Source organism: Bos javanicus, chromosome X (genome assembly GCF_032452875.1).
Source record: "Bos javanicus breed banteng chromosome X, ARS-OSU_banteng_1.0, whole genome shotgun sequence".
NCBI lineage: Eukaryota > Metazoa > Chordata > Mammalia > Artiodactyla > Bovidae > Bos > Bos javanicus.
The window spans coordinates 9,369,382-9,392,143 of NC_083897.1; the positions used below are offsets into that span (position 1 = coordinate 9,369,382).

The 22,762-nt window shown below is 39.0% G+C and overlaps 1 protein-coding gene across 1 annotated transcript in view; it reads right to left on the reverse strand.

The window, feature by feature from the left end:
• Window positions 1–22,762, reverse strand: part of TENM1 (teneurin transmembrane protein 1) — a 911,501-nt gene that overhangs the window by 873,750 nt on the left and 14,989 nt on the right. The window contains exon 2 of the mRNA XM_061409574.1: window positions 21,688–21,754. The gene's annotated coding sequence lies outside the window, so the exon portion shown is untranslated. The remainder of the gene's footprint in view (window positions 1–21,687; window positions 21,755–22,762) is intronic.

The window sequence follows — 22,762 nt, forward strand, 5'->3', positions numbered from 1 at the left end:
CGGGCCTGGTATATGGTAGTTCAGTTAAGTCACTCAGTCGTGTCTGACTCTTTGCAACACCATGGACCAGGTTTCCCTGTCCATCACCAACTCCTGAAGCTTACTCAAACTCATGTCCATTGAGTCGGTGATGCCATCCAACCATCTCATCCTCTGTCGTTCCCTTCTCCTCCTGCCCCCAATCCCTCCCAGCATCAGGGTCTTTTCCAGTGAGTCAGTTCTTTGCATCAGGTGGCCAAAGTATTGAAGTTTCAGCTTCAGCATCAGTCCTTCCAACGAATATTCAGGACTGATTTCCTTTAGGATTGATTGGTTGGATCTCCTTGCAGTCCACGGAACACTCAAGAGTCTTCTCCAACACCACAGTTCAAAAGCATCAATTCTTCGGAACTCAGCTTTCTTTATAGTCCAGCTCTCACATCATACACAACTACTGGAAAAACCATAGCTTTGACTAAATGGACCTTTGATGGCGAACTAATGTCTCTGCTTTTTAATATGCTGTCTAGGTTGGTCATAGCTTTTCTTCCAAGGAGCAAGCGTCTTTATGGTAAGTATACAATAAACTTTTGCTCAATAAATGAGCTACTCTCATGCAGGGTTTACCCAGTTTTTTTGTGTTCCCTCAGTTCCTATGCACACTTTATACCTAAATTTCTTGTCTGGATCAAGGTACATGTATTTTGTCTTTGCTTGTATTTGGTGTTTGCTGTACATGGCAAACATATCCTAGGATAACACCCAATAACTCACGCTCTTATGTAATCCTCTCCCCTTGTTTGTGGACAGAATCTGTCGCTTGCTTCTAATCAACAGGATATGAAAAAGGCAAAGGGATTTTTCACGTATAATTAGGATCCCCCAAAGTGAAGAAGAACTAAAAAGCCTCTTGATGAAAGTGAAAGTGGAGAGTGAAAAAGTTGGCTTAAAGCTCAACATTCAGAAAATGAAGATCATGGCATCTGGTCCCATCACTTCATGGGAAATAGATGGGGAAACAGTGGAAACAGTGTCAGACTTTATTTTGGGGGGCTCCAAAATCACTGCAGATGGTGACTGCAGCCATGAAATTAAAAGACGCTTACTCCTTGGAAGGAAAGTTATGACCAACCTAGATAGCATATTGAAAAGCAGAGACATTACTTTGCCAACAAAGGTCCGTCTAGTCAAGGCTATGGTTTTTCCGGTGGTCATGTATAGATGTGAGAGTTGGACTGTGAAGAAGGCTGAGTGCCAAAGAATTGATGCTTTTGAACTGTGGTATTGGAGAAGACTCTTGAGAGTCCCTTGGACTGCAAGGAGATCCAACCAGTCCATTCTGAAGGAGATCAGCCCTGGGATTTCTTTGGAAGGAATGATGCTAAAGCTGAAACTCTAGTACTTTGGCCACCTCATGTGAAGAGCTGACTCAATGGAAAAGACTCTGATGCTGGGAGGGATTGGGGGCAGGAGGAGAAGAGGACGACAGAGGATGAGATGGCTGGATGGCATCACTGACTCGATGGGCGTGAGTCTGAGTGAACTCCGGGAGTTGGTGATGGACAGGGAGGCCTGGCGTGCTGTGATTCACGGGGTCGCAAAGAGTCGGACACAACTGAGCAACTGAACAGGACTGAACTGGAACGTACAGGAGTGCTGGAGATGACAGATACAAATAGGTAAGCACAAGGCCCAGCCTCTAAACAGCAGCTACTGCTGTTGTCATTCTTATCTGTGTGCAGGGTTACAGGTTTCCTGAGTTTGGAGCTATCTGGTCAAAAATTAAAGAACAGATGAGTCTTTCAGGATGTCAGCCAATCTCCATTGGTTTTCTAAACCTGGAATAGATCTTGAGTGTAGAGTTTCTCTTTTAGCAATCCAGGTGATTTTCTCTCTCCCTTGAAAACATTTTGGGGGTCCCCACCCATTATATAAATAATACATGCTTTTATTAAAATAATTGTAAGATAAAAAAAATTGAAGGAACACTGTGGTGGTCAAGTTCTTAAGAGTTGAGGGGTGTTAGAGAGGAAATGCGGAGAAGGCAATGGAACCCCACTCCAGCACTCTTGCCTGGAAAATCCATGGACAGAGGAGCCTGGTAGGCTGCAGTCCATGGGGTCGCTAAGAGTCAGGCATGACTGAGTGACTTCACTTTCACTTTTTACCTTCATGCACTGGAGAAGGAAATGGCAACCCACTCCAGTGTTCTTGCCTGGAGAATCCCAGGGGTGGGGAAGTCTGGTGGGCTACCATCTATGAGATCACACAGAGTCGGACACGACTGAAGTGACTTAGCAGCAAGAGATAGATTATCCTGGGTAGATCTAATGTGAACAGAAGAGCCCTTTAAAAGACTGTTAAGGCTGTCTCTGAAGTTAGAGGTTATAAGTAGCAGAGATTCTTCCCCTCTCTCTCTCTCTGACTAGCTTTGAAGAACCAACCCACCATGAATTTTATAGCTGGGAAGAAATCTGACAACAATATAAGGAAGTTGGGAGTGGATTTTTCTCCCCAGTCTAGCCTCCAGATGAGAACAAGCCCAGTCAACACCCTGATTGCAGCCTTGTGAGACTCAAAGCAGAGAAATCATGGAAGTCATGCTCAGATGTCTGACTTACAGAAATTGTGAGCTAATAAACTGATGTCATTTTCAGCCACTCAGGTTGTGATCATTTGCTCGAGGGCCAAAGAAAACCAATACACTCTGTGTGTATACAGATCATATTTCTCATCCTAGAGGCTAAGCACTTTGAGGGAAGAAAGCACATCTGCTTTCCCTCTGTCTCAGTGTCAAGGGCTCAGCTAAGTACACAACACAGGCATACTTGCAGGCTAGAATAAATTGTTTCTACTTGTGAACAGTAGGTATTATACCGTACTTCCTGCTGAAACTGCTTTCTACTGAGGAAGCAAAATGCAATATACTGACTTCTGTTTTGTCACATATTTTTCAGCAGAGTGGCAAAAATTAGACACACATGAGAAAGAGTGAGAGTTGTGTACCTACTTATCAATGCATGAAGCTGAAAAATGACCACATTCCTTTTAAAGATGGCAATAATGTAAGATGAAAAAAATAATTCAGAAATCCAATTACAATGAACTGACTAACAAACTGGCTATGGTGGCCACACATGGCTGGTATAAATCAGAATTATTTTCCTCTTTCTTAATTTGCTTCTCAGTCAGGCTACAGCTTTGCTTTTAAAGTAACGGAGGTATTTGTTTCCTATCTGACTCTCAGATAATTTTTAATAGATTTAGTTTTATCTTAAAACTAAACAGCCCAAGCCCATGCTAATTTCCTTACATAAAATACAGCTCTCTTAATAGCTAAGTTTCTAATCAAAACCTTAACACTCTCCTTGCCAATCAAAGATCAATTTCTTAAACTCAGCAACACACAGGAGAAGCCAGTGTACAGGTCTCAGAGGAAAGAAGTCAAGGACCAGACAATCTTTCTGGTGTGGAAATATATTCTTTTCTGCTATGAATTTTTCAGAGTCAACTTTCTTTGGCTCTTTGACAGAGTCCTTTCTTCATTCTGTCTTTTTCTTCTTTTGTTCTCACTCTCTCTTTCTCTCCAGCTAAAATATTGTTTATTCATTACTATAAAGGGAAACAGTAAGTGTGAGAGATAGTATGAAAAAATCAAGTCCTTCATACAGTTTTTATTATAAAAATCTAGATATATATTCTCATTTCAGTTGCTAGAAATATCAGACTTCAAGTAGCTTAATATTATTGGACAAGATGAAAGAACATAAAGTGTTATCAGTGACTTCTTGTTAATGCTGAGGTAGCAGCTACCAGGGAATTCTAAAGTCTGTTATTTAATTTAAGCAAGGCCTTTATCCCCTTGTTAAAATGCAAACAGCACTGAGAGACCATCTCTTAGAGCCTTAAGTCACTTTAGGGTTCCAAATGACTAAGTTTATCAGCTTCTTTTCTGAAAGTAGGCTTTATGTTTTTCAGGGAGTAGACACAAAGGAAGAGGGTAAACTTAAATTCTCTGGTTGCCTGAGGGACTAGGAGACATCCACCACTGAGACTTGAAAAAGTACACAAGAAAGTGAGATCCTCATTCAAAACTGGCAGAAGAATTTTATTGTATTCAAGCCCGAATGTGATATAGTGTCAGCTGTCTGTGTGGTTGCCTACTGCTATGAGTTGTAAGATTTTAATTTCAGATGCAAACTTGGTGGTTTTCCATTTTAATTAGTCATGAAAATGAATTAAGACAGTCTCATCATTCCTAATAGACATGCAAGGAAAAAGGACAAAAATATTACTGCACTGAATATATAGACAGTTGAAGAAGTTGACTCTGAAAAATTCATAGCAGAAAGGAATATATTTCCACACCAAGTACTTCTTGTGTACTATCTCCCCCATCGCATGGTCTTCATCACTTTTAGAAAATGCTCAATGATATATATCCTCTAGGGAATGAAATGTACTTGGAAGATCAGTGATAAACTAGGAAGCGGGCCTACTACTTCAGTCCATTCTTCTGAAACGTTTTCCCTAAACACCCTATAATTTAGTCATACCAGATGGTCGCTCAGACATACCATAGATTGCATGCCTTTATACTTTTACTTATTATAATATATCCAACTTAGATTCACTTTCCTACCTTTTCTAACAGCCAAGTTCCTATTCATTTTCTAAACTCCAAATAAATGTCACTTTTCTATAGTATATTCCAGATATAAAACATGAGGTACTGTCAGAAGCTTCCTTCTCTGTGATTCCAAATCACTTCATATATACATCAATTACTGTTCATATTACATGATATTGTAGAAGGGGTTTGTTTGTTTGCTTGTTTTTATGTTGATTATACCTCAACATCCAGACTAGGAACCCCGTGAGGGCAAAAAGGATCATCAGTCTTTACACACACCAGTCTTCCTCCAAACTCATCACAGAACATGATCGTAGTATGTGCTCAATTTATGTTGGCTGGACAGGCTTAAAAAATTTATATTAGAGGTCCAGAGAAGAAAAATAACCAAAATAGCTCTGTCCTGCCAAATAAGGGTTTGTTTCTTATAAATGGAATCCCCCAGATCTAAAGAACCAGAAACACTCTTTTTGGTTGGAATGTGACTTCAATTTAAGGGCTCGAGAGTAATAGTTTCGGGGCTTTCCTGATAGCTCAGGTGGTAAAGAATACATGTATGATGCAGGAGACACAGGAGATGGGGGTTAGATCCCTGGGTCAGGAAGATCCCCTGGAGAGGAAATGGCAACCCACTCCAGTATTCATGCCTGGGAAATCCCATGGACAGAGGAGTCTGGCAGGCTACAGTCCATGGGGTTGCAAAGAGTCAGACACCATTGAACATGCAAGCATGCATAGAGTAGTCATTTCAGAGGCAACCTCTATACTCTTTTTTAGCTACCAAAGAATCAACCACCCATGAAAAGAGACTATCTTTGTTTACACTCTAAATTCTTTCAATACAGGTGATAAGTGATTCACATCTCATCCAAATCAATTAATAATTCTATGTCCTTCATAATGTGACAAATTTAACGAAGGAAACAGCAGAAAGATAAGACATATTCTTACATTAAACACTCTTGCACTATAGTGGGGGAGAGCATTTTAATGCACAAAAGATAATTAGATAAAATAGAGGACTATATAAACATGTAAAATTCTGCATGTTGACTATATAAACATTGTAGGAATTCAAAAAATGGGAAAGTCAGGCTAGAGTCATGTACCTTAGAATATTTCATGGACCTGAAAGGATGGGAAGAATTCAATAATACAGAGAGAATTGAAATAAAGGTTGCCTAAGATGGAGATCCAACCAGTCCATTCTGAACGAGATCAGCCCTGGGATTTCTTTGGAAGGAATGATGCTAAAGCTGAAACTCCAGTACTTTGGCCACCTCATGTGAAGAGTTGACTCGTTGGAAAAGACTCTGATGCCGGGAGGGATTGGGGGCAGGAGGAGAAGGGGACGACAGAGGATGAGATGGCTGGATGGCATCACTGACTCGATGGACTTGAGTCTGAGTGAACTCCGGGAGTTGGTGATGGACAGGGAGGCCTGGCGTGCTGCGATTCATGGGGTCGCAAAGAGTCGGACACAACTGAGCGACTGAACTGAACTGAAGATTTTAAAACATCTTAAAGAATTCTAGATCATTCAAGGAAACTAAAAGATGATTCAACCTAAACTCATTTTACATAAGAAATAAACCCAGATAGAGAAACTGACCTACCCAAGGTCCCACAGTGCATGCATGTATGCAGTGCTGGGAGAGAATCTTCATTGTGCCTACCACTTCAAGTTGTCTCCTACAGCCTCACTTAAATTATATAGAGACTACTAGGTTTCTATTCAGAGAAGGCAATGGCACCCCACTCTAGTACTCTTGCCTGGAAAATCTCATGGACGGAGGAGCCTGGTAGGCTGCAGTCCATGGGGTCACTAAGAGTCGGCACGACTGAGCAGCTTCACTTTCACTTTTCATTTTCATGCATTGGAGAAGGAAATGGCAACCCACTCCAGTGTTCTTGCCTGGAGAATCCCAGGGATGGGGGAGCCTGGTGGGGTGCTGTCTATGGGGTTGCACAGAGTTGGATACAACTGAAGCAACTTAGCAGCAGGTTCTATTTGTATGGGGGAAGATGTGCTCAGATGCATACATCTTTCCTAGGAAAGAACACCCTGTTAAAACACTGTCCAGACCAATTTCTAAAAGAAAACCTGGAAATGTTGACAATATAACCATAAAAAGTTGGGTAAATCTATTGCATTAGATGACAACAGAAAATGACTTCTGGGGAGGGAGAGGCATAAAACCAGAATACCATTTCTATTATAGACTTTGTGTTATAGAAATGAGTTACGTCATCCTATACCCAGGGAGCAAGATTTCCCCAGAAGTATAACTGAACTTGTTTTATAAGTGAATTATATTTTTTTCTTTTTTCAAAATTAGCCAATGGTTAACAAAAATGGCACTGCCCACCAGAGACTATACTGAGACTGGTCCTCTGAAAGATAGTTTCTTCTGTTTTTACATGCTAATCCCTGACACACAGAAACAATTTTAATTTATGTTCTGGCAGTATCTGAGCCACAAGAAACTGAGGCTACCGACATCTGGCTTGATAAACCACATAGCTGTAAGCAAGTTTATAAATTAAATTATTTAAGTATCCCCATTTAATTTTCAGCATCTCTAAGGACAGGATGACAGACTGAAATGTGTCAAACTCAAAGAAAGCAGCCTAAACTCATCTCAAACATGACACTTAAAGCAATTCAATACCATTCCACATTTCACAAACAGACATGAAAACACATTTCACTCCATCAATATAATTTGTAGTGCCCAAGCAAAATCATGCCATGATATCCCATAAGAAGCATAATTTAGAATGGACATAAATTTTACTTAAAGATTCAATTATTACATTAAATATATGCCTATGTGGAAAAATCTCAGTGTGTTTGGTACAATCCCCTAAGTCTAATATATTAGAATGAATGAGGCAAGACATCAGGAGATTATTGTTCTCCCATTTGGGGACAGCATAGTTATCAGTATCATTGTCATTTATCGATTAAGTCATCCAAAATACATTTGTAAATACTTACTAGATGCTAGATGCTGGGGTCCAGCAGTGAATAAAGTTTATATAGTCTCCACCATCATGAAGATTATTATCTCACCATCACTAAATAAAATGTACTGATTGTCCTTCTAAAGCATTGGAACTCATTAATTCAGGATCAATTTAAATCCCTTTCCCCCTAGTAGCTCACGAAAGATATATAATACTTGCTCTGATAAAATATATACACTTGGCTACAAAAGGAACAGTGCACACATGCAGGAAAAGAAGGACTCCAAAAAATCTGGTTCCAAAAGTGACTTGCTCACTGTCGCTAGAGGTAGGAGGGAACTCATGCCTCAGTCAATCACAAAACCAAAATACACTGAGTTCCTGCTATGGACAGAGCTACATACTAAGCTGTAGTAGGGGACTAATAAGCAAGATGCTAAACTGTCTAAACTAGAGGTAAACCTCATGGCAGTGATACAAAAAAGAAAGGAGGGAAGTGAAAGACATTATGAAGCACCAATGGGACACACTGGTTGATTATATACAGAGAGCAAAGTATCAATACAAGAAAGGGGCAAAGAAAACTTCAAGATTTTAAGCCTGGGTAGCTGGAAGAATAAAGAAATTACTGACAGAAAGTGAGAAGGTGAATAGGGGATCCAACCTGAGAAAGATGATGACCTCACCATTAGAAACACAACGCATTTCTGATATCTGTAGACGATTCAAGTATACATGTGTGGCAGGAAGTTGGAGATATGGGACCATAGTACAGGAAATAGATATTTAAAAATTATTTACATAAGAAATGGTAGTTAGATTCATAAAGGTAGACAAAATCTCCAAGAAAAAAAAGGCAGAGAGAAAAAAATAATAATAGATCTTGGGTATATCTACAGTTTGAGTATAAGAAACAGAAAATAATCCAGGAAGAAATATCCATTTTCTTTCTTTCTTTTTGGCCATGTCATGCAGCTTGTGGGATCTTAGTTCTCCAATCAGGCAGCAAACTCCCTTACTCCCTGCAGTGAAAGCATGGAGTCCCAACCACTGGGCCACCACGGAAGTACTAAAATCTCCATTTTCTTTACTCAAGGAAACTTCACAGGAAATGAACAATACTGACATCAGGCAAAGAGAAGACAAGTTCTAGAATGGTGAAATGAGTAGGCAAAGGATTAGAGGACACAAGAAAACCAAGTTATTCTGATTCATTTTTTTTTTCTTTCTTTCTATTCAGGCTAATGAAAACATTTTAAAGACTTATTTCAGAATATACCTACCAGAATCATCCTTTAGAGGGGTAACATTGGGCTCCTTTAGTAGGTAGCACCAGTGGTAAAGAACCCACCTGCCAATGCAGGAGACTTAAGAGACATGGGTTTGATCCCTGGGTCGGGAAGGTCCCCTGGAGAAGGGCATGGCAACCCACTCCAGTATTCTTGCTTGGAGAATCCCATGGACAGAGGAGCCTGGAGGGCTACAGACCATAGGTTTGCAAAGTCAGACACAACTGAAGAGACTTACCACACACACAATAAAAGCACTCTGTGCAGGTGTCTGAAATTCATTTCCCATATGAAAAGGTCCAGTCCAAGATTCAGATGCCTTAACTCAGGAGTTCCAAAATGTGAGCATCCAAACAAGAAAAACAAGTCAGATTTTTTAAAACTTGATTTCTTTTCTTAGTTGATTTAGTAACAAATAGAGATATAAGTGGTGCTTCCCTGGTGATTAGAATGGTAAAGAATCTGCCTGCAATGTGAGAGACCCAGGTTTAATCCTTGAGCCAGGAAGATCCCCTGGAGGAGGGCATGGCAACCCACTCCAGTATTCTTGCCTGGAGAATTCCATGGACAGAGGAGCCTGGAGGGCTACAGTCCATGGGGTCGCAAAGAGTCAGACACGATTGAGCGACTTTCACTTTTAGAGACAAAATAGTAGCTGAAACCATATTCGTTTACTGGCCATACCACTTACTTACAAAGTAAAAAACACGAACTTGAGAATGAGAAGACAAAATATAAAATGCTAAATGCCAAGAATGAGAAAAAAAGATTCTATGTGTTTTGGCAAACTGGAAATTTAAGATGGGAAATCACTATTTAAGGAATAGTCTACATGCAGCCCCCTTTCCAATTCGAGTCTTATCCAAAAGTATTATTATTAAAGAAATGATCTTAAGACACTGGAAGTAACTATCAATTCTACGTGGATATCAAATTATTCTAGCACAATTTTATTTATCTCAATGATAAAATGAAAAGTCACAGAAGGCAAAATGATAAAATAATCTATTTTTATTTCTATAAGAAATTTGACCTAAATTACATGGTATCCTTAAAAACAATGAGAAAAAAAAGAGGGTTGCACTAGTGTTCAGTAACCTCATTACCCTGGATGGCCCCAACAAACCTGGAGGAGTGCTAAGGAGGGCCTATGGTGAAACTAAGAAATGAGTAGTGGGAAAGGGAAACAGAAAAAGATGTATTGAGAAAAAAGAAAGAATAGAAGGAGGGGAAAGGAATGCCATGACAAAGGTACCCAGTTAATATTTGTAAAGTGCTCAGAACAGTGCATGACCCACAAAATATATCAATCAATTTCAGTCGCTCAGTCGTGTCTGACTCTTTACGACCCCATGGACTGCAGCAGGCCAGGCCTCCCTGTCCGTCATCAACTCTCGGAGTTTACTCAAACACATGTCTTTTTAGTCGGTGATGCCACCCAACCATCTCATCCTTTGTTGTCCCCTTCTCCTCCTGCCTTCAATCTTTCCCAGCATCAGGGTCTTTTCCAATGAGTCAGTTCTTCACATCAGGTGGCCAAAGTATTGGAGTTTCAGCTTCAGCATCAGTCCTTCCAATGAATATTCAGGACTGATCTCCTTTAGGATGGACTGGTTGGATCTCCTTGTAGTTCAAGGGACTCGCAAGAGTCTTTTCCAACCCCACAGTTCAAAAGTATCAATTCCTTGGCACTCAGCTTTCTTTATAGTCCAACACTCACATCCATACAGGACTACTGGAAAAACCATAGCCTTGACTAGACAGACCCTTGTTGGCAAAGTAATGTCTCTGCTTTTTAATATACTGTCCAGGTCGGTCATAACTTTCCTTCCAAGGAGTAAGAGTCTTTTAATTTCATGGCTGCAATCACCATCTGCAGTGATTTTGGAGCCCCCAAAAATAAAGTCTGTCACTGTTTCCCCATCTAATTGCCATGAAGTGATGGGACTGGATGCCATGATCTTAGTTTTCTGAATGTTGAGCTTTAAGCCAACTTTTTAATTCTTCTCTTTCACTTTCATCAAGAGGCTCTTTAGTTCTTTGCTTTCTGCCATAAGGGTGGTATCATCTGAATATCTGAGGTTATTGATATTTATCCTGGAAATCTTGATTCCAGCTTGTGCTTCATCCAGCCCAGTGTTCCTCATGATGTACTCTGCATATAAGTTAAATAAGCAGGGTGACAATATACAGCCTTGACATACTCCTTTTCCTATTTGGAACCAGTCTGTTGTTCCATGTCCAGTTCTAACTGTTGCTTCCTGACCTGCATATAGGTTTCTCAAGAGGCAGGTCAGGTGGTGTATATATATTTGCTAAATAAAGAATTCTACTCATAACACTGACAACAGGACTTCCTTACCCATTGTACAGTCATTCACATGTTTGAAAGCAGAAGCCTAGAGTAAAGGATTTTTCGAGATCTCCTGCAGCTCAATTATTTCACAGCTCTATGCTTCCCATAATTTTAAGAGGTTTCGCTAGAGAAATTAACTGAGGGTATTTGTTGATGCATCAGAATCCTATTTTCTATGTCATCAGTTTCCGTTTTACCTAAGGGTATGCTAGAACTATTTCTTTGTTTATAGACGGCACTCATTTGGTAGATTTCCTAGAATTTGTGGGCCTTAGGTACTTCATCTAATACTAAACACATTAACAACTAGTATTCTTTAAACAGCCCATTCATTTATAAGGTAGCTCTGTCAGTAATTTCTACTGTAAATCATTGGGTACGCTGAACTCTGTGTTCCCATCAGTAATGAAGTAGGCATTTTTATTCAAATGTAGCAGGATGTTCAGCTCCCAGGATAATGATTAAGCGAAGATCTCCTTTTTTATTCTGCAGACAAAGCAGATACCGTACTTACAGTTTAGACTCTCAGGGACAAAAATCTTAATGGAGGCCAAGATTTCCTCAGACTTTATGGAAATAACTTTTGAAAAAGTTTGCATTCTGTAGTCCCTCTCTATGGCAATTCTGATTTCTTTTTCCTGGGGTCAAAATATTCTTGACAGGCCTCCCACTCCCTTGCTATTCTTTAATAGTACTGTCATTTCCTCACTTCTCCTTCTAATGAATATTTCATCTGTCTGAAGGAATAACCATTGTGTGTTTACCAAATGACAAAATGACTTACAAAAATGTACTTAACTGAAAATCAGCCTTTCTTAGAATTACCAGTCTTCTTTCTGCTCCTTTCTCTGCCTCCTCAAACTACTGTCAACAATAAAATGAGTAGTAACTTCATGTGCTCTCTTGTGATTAAAGCTATAAGCTTTATGCAAATTAGTACTCTTAGGTGGTATTCACATCATACAGTATGTAGATGTGAGCTTACACCAGGGCATGCAAGTAAATGCATCTTTTATTTTGTGTTCATACACAGTATACAAAAGAGTCGAACACCAATCAGAGTGCTTTTGAACAAAGCAGTGTATAAAAATAAATAAAATTAAGAAGGGCATTGAAAACTTGTATACTTTACATGAATTATCATTGAAGGTTTACATCATACACCGTGAATTATATCCATCCCATTTAACCAGGTGTGAATTTTGCAAACAGGAAGAGAACAAATAAGTCATCTATTACACACAGTGATAGTCAGCCATGTCACTGAAAGTGTATCTTTTAAAATTAAAGTTCACATGCAGTCATCATACAGATGAGTCTGGGAGAAAATAGGTGGCTGATGTATTCTCAGAAAACAGCCATTTAAAATCATATAAGTTGAATAGTTTCATCTGACATATGTCAGGCATCTAGCAAAAGTAGGACAATACTTGAAGGTCGCAAATTCAGTGTCTATCCTATAGAAAGGACCCTGACTACTTCAGATAGTGCACCACACAGCAAGGGATTACACGGTCCCTCTGTACTTATTTTAGAATTTTTGCCACTGATTTTTTTTTACCTTAAAAAATAATATACAGTGATTCTCCATATACTTTGGAAGTATGTTAGGCTGAAGAAACAGTGATTTCAAATTTATTAAGGTGAGATGGAGTGCTGGACTTTGTCTCACGCAAAAGGTACTTTGCTGCATTCACCTGTCATGTTAACAATATTCTGGGACTGAAATAACACTCCTAAAGAAGATCTGCTCAGAGAGATTTTCCAGGAACCCTAAGAGCAATTTCTATTAACTCTGATTCCATTTCCTAAACATCCAGTTTTGGACTTTTTGTTGGGAAATAATGGATGCATTTCAGATCATAGCTTATCTGTAAACACTTAGGGAAAACCCAAGGCTTTTTTTTCAGCTTTGTGATTGTGTGTGTGTGTGTGTGTGTTCCCTGGAGTAGAGGAATAAGTACCAACTACACAATGCTTCCATTATCCTTAAAAGACTGGCACTAAATGCTGCAAGAAAATGAATTGAATCTACAAACCAAGTATTTCTGCCTCCATATTAAGGTAAGTCTACAGTTTCATGGAACTCTAAGCTAACAAGTAAATTGAGAATCTATACATCTATATATCTCTATCTATCTGTCTGTCTGTCTTTGTAAGGATATATTCTATGCCACAAAAGATCAACTTGTACAACTGCCCCCTTGCAACAAAATCAAGTCAGTTTATTTCTTCTTGCTTAGTATCGGCTTCTCTAAGGTCTCATAGGCTCTATTTTATTCCTCATCTCACCGTTGAATGTAGGTACTTCATTCTGTTGCAATACCTTTTCTTTGCCTACTCTCAAACTTACAGAGATAGCTTGTAGCTTTGGTGAAAAATCTGACCATTACTGAAATAGGCCACACACAAAAAAAAAAAAAAAAAGAAGAAAAAAGAGCAACCTACATGATACTCTCTTACTCTCCCCTACTTAACAGCATGGATATTCTGCCATACTTTGATTTTTCTTTTTGGTGAAGCGGCAATTTAGAGAAAGGCAGGTCATAGGAGTGTTCAAGGGGAATTTAAAAATGAACATGCTTTGGATTCACTGATCTATACTATAAAAAGGATGACTGTCAGCTATGAGCAAATTTAAAACTAAGAAATCCTTACAGGATTGACTGCAAATATACAGGAAGTCACTAGATGAAAGTTCAATGTAACTACATCTGGACCTGTATCTTGACTATTTTGATTTTATACAAAGAAAGATGATGACCAAACTGATATAAGGAGATAGACTTATTTTAAATTAAAAAAAAAAAAAAAACACTAAAAAACCCTAAAGCTTTCAATTTTTTGAGATTCTCTCATTTGGATGTTCCATGGTCTTCAAAAACAAGTAGGTATAAAATGGAACTCAACCTCCCTCACCTAGACTCCTACTTTCCCTTCCATCACCAAGGCAGATAAATGGGATTAGGGTGGGTGGGGTATGGTTGGAAAAAAACAGTGCAAAAGTACAGGGTCAAGATATCTAAAAGCAGGCCCAGGACCTGACTACAAATCCTAGTTAAAGACCCTCCCTTGGGTCATGAAAAAAATTTTTCAACTCAGCCTAAACTTGATCTCAGTAACAGTGAATGGTATTACCTTCCATTCAGTCTCCCAAGTCAGAACCTTTCCCCTTACTCCCCATATCTAGTGAGTGATTCATGCCTATCAGTTCTACAAAGTTAGCACATCTCAAATCTCAAGATCCTCAAACTGTAATCCCTGGACCCATGGCATCAGCATCCTCTGAGAACTTGCTAGAAATGCAAATTATTGGGCCCTACCTCATACTAACTGAAGCAGAAACTCAAGAGTAGGGTCTAGCAATTTGTAATTTAACAAGCCCTACAACACACCTTCAAGTTTGAGAACCAGTGTTTTCAACCTATCCCTTTATCATTGTTCCCACTGGTAGTAGCCATCTGGCCCTTGTCATCTCTCATCTGACCTATTTTAACAGTTTCCTAAATGATTTCCTGGCCATCAGAAGTTCTGCCCCCTCCAATCCATTCTTCATAGTATCACCTGGGTGAACCCTCTATATCACAAATATGGTTATTAAAGTCCTTCCCTTGTTCCTCTATGACTATAGAAGCAGCTTTTAAGCCATGTTCCTAGGTAAACTGGTTTTAAGGGTTGCCTATCAGACAAGATAAAAGCTCAGTGCATAGTACAACAAACTTCAAAGTTCATAAGTAGAGTTAGAAAACCACTGGCTTCCTGGAAAAAGGAGATGTTCTTACACCACATAAGTCCCTCTTCATCTGTCCCTAGCCTACCTCTGCAGCCTTATGTTCTCTCATGTCTGCCTTCTACATCACCCTTTTGCTGAAGAGAATGATTGCTGTTCCTCTAAGAGACCAGGCTATTTCATGTTTTTGTGTCACTGCTTCTTTTGCATAGAACGTCTGCCCATCCCCACCATTTGTTCATCAGATGAAATCAAATTGCTAATCCCTACCTACCTTACCAGTGTATATTTACAGACTATCTCTAGTACTAGCGTGCAGTTCAGTTCAGTTCAGTCACTCAGGTGTGTCCGACTCTTTGAGACCCCATGAATCGCAGCACGCCAGGCCTCCCTGTCCATCACCAACTCCCGGAGTTCACTCAGACTCACGCCCATCGAGTCAGTGATGCCATCCAGCCATCTCATCCTCTGTTGTCCTCTTCTCCTCCTGCCCCCAATCCCTCCCAGCATCAGAGTCTTTTCCAATGAGGTGGCCAAAGTACTAGATTTTCAGCTTTAGCAATATTCCTTCCAAAGAAATCCCAGGGCTGATCTCCTTCAGAATGGACTGGTTGGATCTCCTTGTAGTTCAAGGGACTCTCAAGGGTCTTCTCCAACACCACACTTCAAAAGCATCAATTCTTCGGCACTCAACCTTCTTCACAGTCCAACTCTCACATCCATACATGACCACTGGAAAAACCATAGCCTTGACTAGACGGACCTTTTTTGACAAAGTAATGTCTCTGCTTTTCAACATGCTATCTAGGTTGGTCATAACTTTCCTTCCAAGGAGTAAGCGTCTTTTAATTTCATGGCTGCAATCACCATCTGCAGTGATTTTGAAGCCACAAAAAATAAAGTCTGACACTGTTTCCACTATTTCCCCAACTATTTCCTGTGAAGTGATGGGACTGGATGCCATGATCTTCGTTTTCTGAATGTTGAGCTTTAAGCCAACTTTTTCACTCTCCTCTTTCACTTTCATCAAGAGGCTTTTGAGTTCCTCTTCACTTTCTGCCATAAGGCTGGTGTCATCTGCATATCTGAGGTTACTGATATTTCTCCCAGCAATCTTGATTCCAGCTTGTGTTTCTTCCAGTCCAGCGTTTCTCATGATGTACTCTGCATATAAGTTAAATAAGTAGGGAGACAATATACAGCCTTAATGTACTCCTTTTCCTATTTGGAACCAGTGTGTTGTTCCATGTCCAATTCTAACTGTACAAAAAAGATCTTCACGACCCAGATAATCACAATGGTGTGATCACTCATCTAGAGCCAGACATCCTGGAATGTGAAGTCAAGTGGGCCTTAGAAAGCATCACTACGAACAAAGCTAGTGGAGGTGATGAATTCCAGTTGAGCTATTTCAAATCCTGAAAGATGATGCTGTGAAAGTGCTGCACTCAATATGCCAGCAAATTTGGAAAACTCAGCAGTGGCCACAGGACTGGAAAAGGTCCGTTTTCATTCCAATCCCAAAGAAAGGCAATGCCAAAGAATGCTCAAACTACCACACAATTGTACTCATCTCACATGCTAGTAAAGTAATGCTCAAAATTCTCCAAGCCAGGCTTCAGCAATATGTGAACCGTGAACTTCATGATGTTTAAGCTGATTTTAGAAAAGTCAGAGGAATCAGAGATCAAATTGCCAACATCTGCTGGATCATGGAAAAAGCAAGAGAGTTCCAGAAAAACATCTATTTCTGCTTTATTGACTATGCCAAAGCCTTGGAATGTGCGGATCACAATAAAGTGTGGAAAATTCTGAAAGAGATGGGAATACCAGACCACCTGACCTGCCTCTTGAGAAATCTGTATGCAGGTCAGGAAGCAACAGTACTAGCATTACTTTCTTCATTAAAACTTTTCAGATGCCTGCTTCTTATCCTTGTGCTAGCTGGACTTGATTAACCCTCCTGCTTTGTGCCCTAAGCGTGGTAGTTGCAGTGATAATATTTATAAAGGATGTACAATTTTATATACCAGCCACCATGTAGAGTGCTTTATGTGTCACGTGCAGGCTATTTTAAACTTCACAAGTCTATGAGGTACTAAGTCTAATTATTATTTCATTTTAGAAGAGAGAAGACTGAAGTTAGAAAGATTATTCTTATTCTACTTACCCAAGGTGTACAGCCAATATATGGCAGAATTGGATCATCTCACCATTTAAACTCCAAAGTATTTGCTCTTAACTACTACAGCACAGGGACCAGGATCATATCACACAAGTCAAGTAAGCAAGGAATAAGACAACAGTGGATGACAGACACTATGGAATTGAACAGAGCACTCAAGCTATAAACATTTTAAAAAGGAAGGGGAGAGGAGAGGAGAAGAGTCCCAAGTTGCAAACAAAATATGTCTGAGGACTGATCCTGAGCAGTAGGCCACTAGCTTGAGACTCCTATTCCATACTACATTCAATTTCCAACTGTATGCTTGTCATAAAGCCCCTACTAGGATAATTTATTACAACAGTAGTGCCTATATCTTTCTCACTGCTGTAGGTACCCCATGAAAGAAAGAATTTTCTACTCGTCACCTATCCACAAAGTCTTGCATCCTAGACTTCAAGGCAGGAGGATGACAGATAAGGGGATGGGAGGAAGAGGCATCAGTGTTCTATAGAAGGAGAGGGAAAGAGGGCTACATTCTCCCTGAGACTCATGGTGGGAGCAGCAGAGAATTGTCAGGTGTCTCAGGGATCTCATAAGTGATTGTACTTCAACAAAAGAGGGGCCTGATATGGATATCTAGGAAAAATAATCACTAGACAAATATCTTCGTGTACCAAGATCAGCATGAACCATACCTTTTAGCCACAGCAATTGCTAACAACTAGAGAATTCTCCCCAGATTTTCTGTACTGGGAAAATCTCAATACACTAGTTTTCTATTGCCATTGTAATAAACCACCACAGACTTGGTGGCATAAAACAACACAGGTTCATCTTACAGTTCTCTAAGTCAGAAGTCTGAAATGGGTCTTGATGGGCTAAAATCAAGGTGTCAGCACAGCTACATTCCTTTCTAGAGTCTCTTGTAGATAACCCTTTTCCTTATCCTTTTCAGTTTCTAGAGGCTTCGCCCCATTCTTTGGCTCATGGCCACTGTCTTCTCATGCTGCCATTTCTCTGGTTCTCTCTCTTCTGCCTCCTCCCTCTTCCACTTTTAAGGATCCTTGCTATTACATTGAGTTTACCAGTTAACCAGGATATCTCCTTTACTATAAGCTGAGCTGAATAACAACCTTACCCAGCTGCAATCTTCATTCCCTTTGCCATGTGATGCAACATATTCACAGGTTCCAGGGATTAGAACATGGACAACTTTGGGGGTTTTCTGCCTACCAGGACCAGTGATTCTTACAGACTTTTTGAGTGGGAGCTATTTGAGATTATATATCTCATTGCCCTATTTGATTAGGTTTCTGATATGTGAAGCTCTTTAAATTTAGAAAAAGAATATGAATGCCATGAGCAAATAAATTCATATGCAATCCACATATACAATACTTGATTATTTTACCTCTTTCTATATAGGTCAGTCCTCACGTCTCTACCAATAGTTTGTAATTGGGGACCATCACAAACTCAAAAATCAATCCCTCATTGATTTTTGTTTCCCCAGCAACTAGCACCATGCCTGGCACATTGTAAAAATGTACAGCTTATCACAGTAATAAATAAATGAAAAATGCTTCCTCTGGGAAAGAAATCATAGAGTTGCATTTGTTACATATTTTAGAGTTGTACATATCTCGAAAACGGAATCTAGTGCTAAAAAGGGAGAAGAAAGCTGAACATATATAATTTTTAAAAATGTATTTAAAATAGATATCAGAGGTATTTTAAAATTATTTCTAAAATGGATCATTCATCAGTGGAATAAGGAGCAAAAGAAAGGGAACTGTTCCCCTAAACCATAGGAATTCTTACTTATATTTCATTCAAATCAATAAGAGGAAAGTCACTTCTAAAACACTGTGATTGATGAAGTTCATCTACCACTACTTATCTTGGTTTGATCAGAATAGACATTTTTATATAGTATTAGAATTGTTGACATTTTATTGCATTACCATATCTCATTATTATATATTAAATGCTATTATTTATGGCTACTCCTTAATCTGATCTGAGACAGAAAAATTATTGAAGGATTGGCATCTCAGAATAGGCATTTTATAGGGATGAAGTTTTCTTGCCTGGAGAATCCCAGGGACAGTGGAGCCTGGTGGGCTGCCATCTATGGGGTCGCATACAGTCAGAAACGACTGAAGCGACTTAGCAGCAGCAGCAGCAGCAGCAGCAGCAGCAGCAGGGATGAAGGACTGACTAGGAAGAGTCAATGGTCCTTCAGCTGCCCCTCAGATCATTAACTCCAAGTGGTTATTTACTCCCAGGCACTGTCCTGTGCCCAGGGTGTTACTGCTGTGATATGTAGATGATGGAGCATATATTTTAAGTGCTTTAATATGAACTCAATGCTCATGAAGGGTGCCAGATCAAAACACTGGAGTCTGAAGTCATCAGGTTATGCACTTGACTGGTTCCAAGTTTCAGAGAGATACTTAACTTTGAATGGCCACCTTGCAAGAGGGAGAAAACATACAGTTCTGCTGAACTTCAAGAGATAGAGGAAAAGCACAACAACATCCCAAAGTTAAGCATTTTATCAAAAAGGAAAAAGAGACTACTAACTAACTGAACTTCTACTTGAATCAATTTAGTCTAACACCAATACTGGTGTGCATGGTTGGGGGTAGGGGGAAGTGGCTAGTGCTGTTAGCATACACAATTGCTTTTAGATAAAAAGTAAATAAATGCCCTATTACCAATGCACTAAAGCACTTAAACAAGCAGCAATCTTTTTAACAACTGGTGTGTATATTTCAAGTTAATGGCTAATCTTGACTCCATTTTGCATACTTGAGAAGAGCCCTTAATTTTATAAAAGTCATCAACTGCTTTAGCATGAAAAAGGATTTGTTATAGATGTGATAAAACCAAGACTCAGAGCAGATAGGTGACCTAGGAGGACCATATCACTCTTATAAGACTGGGAATAGATCCTATGTTTTCTGATTGACAGGCAAGAGCTTTTCTACTATACTATGTTGTCTCTCTAAGGAAGGAAAAGCAGCTGCTCTCTGAACCTTTTAAATATTTAGTGTCAATTATTTTCTTAAGTGTGCGTTCTTTTGGCCTGCTAGGCATTTTTCCTCCGTTTGGATCTATTCATTCACATTAGCTTTGCAAGACTATAATTTTTCACACGTTTAAACCTTTTTAATAGGAAAAAAATACCTTTCAGTTAATATTACACAACTAGCAGACTCACAATTCCCAAATTAAGAAAATTATTTTCTGGATTGAATGACACATCTTCCTTCCCAGTAAGTTTCTCTTTTAATGTCATTTTATTTTCTGATCTTACTTTTTTTTCCCATAGTGAAATGAGTTTTTTGGCAATGGTATTTCCTTAAAGACAGTACCTCGAGAAGAATGGCAAATAGAACTATATGCGTAGTTAAAACTGACAAATCTATTTTAAATTCCCATAACAGACTAATTTCAATTAACTGAAACCCAATTAAAAAACTCTTAATGCACTTCTACTGTGTTTTTTGAAGGACAATGCAAATTCCAAGATTTTAAAGATTTCATTTTTATGTAATTTCATTATTTAATGTTCTTTAAAGAAAGCATGAAGTGATTCCAAAAATATCACAAATACAGATCATTCTTTTGATTTTTTTATATGTGGGGTGAGAATTAATATTTGAATCACGATGCATAGCACTGCCAGATACAGGTATTGAAGCAAAAAAGTCACTGCTTCCTATTTCGTACTTACTAAAAACTTAACATTTTAATAAGAATGAAGCCCATTCTTTTTAATAAGAATTAAGACGGAAATCTTTTAAGTAACCAAAGATTTTGATTAATCTGAAAATCTCTCTCATCTTGCCACATTTTCTCACATATTCCATCTAACACAGGACGGCATATAGAAGCAATCACTTTTTCTCAATATTCCAGGTGAATTCTATCTATGTTGGCATATTTACCAAATGAAAAGTCACAATGACTTCTAACCAGTATGGATTCACAGATGGATAGATGAAAAGAAGGAAAGATGGAAGAGTAAATAAATTAATGCAATACTTATGACAATACAGACATTTTACTTTGAACTTTCCTAAAAAATTAAAACATTCATTTCAGGAGGCAACTGTTTATTTTGTCATTAAAGCAGTATTATCTGTATGGAAATATTTTTGCCATTATTATGGAGAAAGACCATATTTATTTGCAGTCAGCGGTAACTACTAAATGGTTTAGTATACATCCTCAATGGCCACTGTTATTCCCTTGTACTCTGCAGATGCCCCCATTAGTTAAGGAGTCTCTTGGTTTTAGCAGTTGTGTGTGGAAAAGGTCACAGAATCATTCAAACACAGAGGGCAGCCTGTACATTTGGATTTGCAAAGACTCAAACAATTATGGACACAAGATTATCTATACAATAGCCAAATTTTAAGTTTAAAACAATGCATTTCGTTTACATAGTACTCAATAAATATAACATTATTAAGGTGGAACATTCTGTTCTTTTCACATCATATATGTGTGTGTTCAATTTCCAAAGTAAGTTTCAGTGTAGAATGTACATACCTTGATAGATCCAGAAGTTATGAGAATCGAAAAGGAGACAGCTGAATAAAGGTCACCCTTGTAATTCCTGTAAACAAATTAGGCCAAATTATCCTTCAAACATATGTACAAGCAGGTCCAAAGTAGTCCTTACATGAGGGAAAGGAGAGAGACGTGTAGGGTGGGGGTGGGAGTGGGCATGGGAGTTGTGAATAAAAGGCTTCATTTTGTAATTCACAAAGGATAAAGGGGTCAGTTTTTTAAAAGATCTGCTTGAAACACCAAATAATTATATTAACTATGCTTCTAATAATTTCTTAATTATGAATGAGTATACATGAAGGGCTATGGAATTCTCACCCACAAAGACTCTCCCAAATTAATACTATTTAATTTTCACTCAATATACCACTTATTTTGAGATGAAATACCCACAATTTCAAGATCTTTTCACCAATGTAGACAATTTATAACAATCACAATTTCTTATATTAAGATAGTCCTTTACAATCTACATAAAACTTTCATACACACATTTCATTTAATTCTCAGAACAACCTTGTTATAAGATTAGGAAAGTGAGGCCCGGAGAGGTGAAATTGCCTGCGTAAAGTCACATAATGTGGTAGGTGGCAGAGCCAGGACTAGTACCCGTGTCCCCTCACTTTGGTTTCCCAAGTTCCACACAACTTTCTTTATGCAAGTTATAAGATAGAGTATATGTCTCCATGTGCACACTTGTGAGCATGTGTGCTAAGTCATGTCTAACTCTGCAACCCTGTGGACTGTGTCACCTACTAGACTCCTCTGTCCATGGGATTTCCCAGCCAAGAATACTGGAGTGGGTTGCCATTTCCTTCTTCAGGGGATCTTCCCCACCCGGGACTGAACCTGCATCTCTTGTGTCTCCTGCATTGCAAGCAGATTCTTTACAACTAGCGCCATCTGGGAAGCCCACAAATGTGCACACTTGGTACTGGGGAATAGGGCAGGAAGTGTACCCTGTGATGAACCCCATTAATTTACTCCACTTGACAGACTTCTCCCTCTAATTGATGTAGGGCCTTGTATGAAGTCACATATATGTTTAACATAA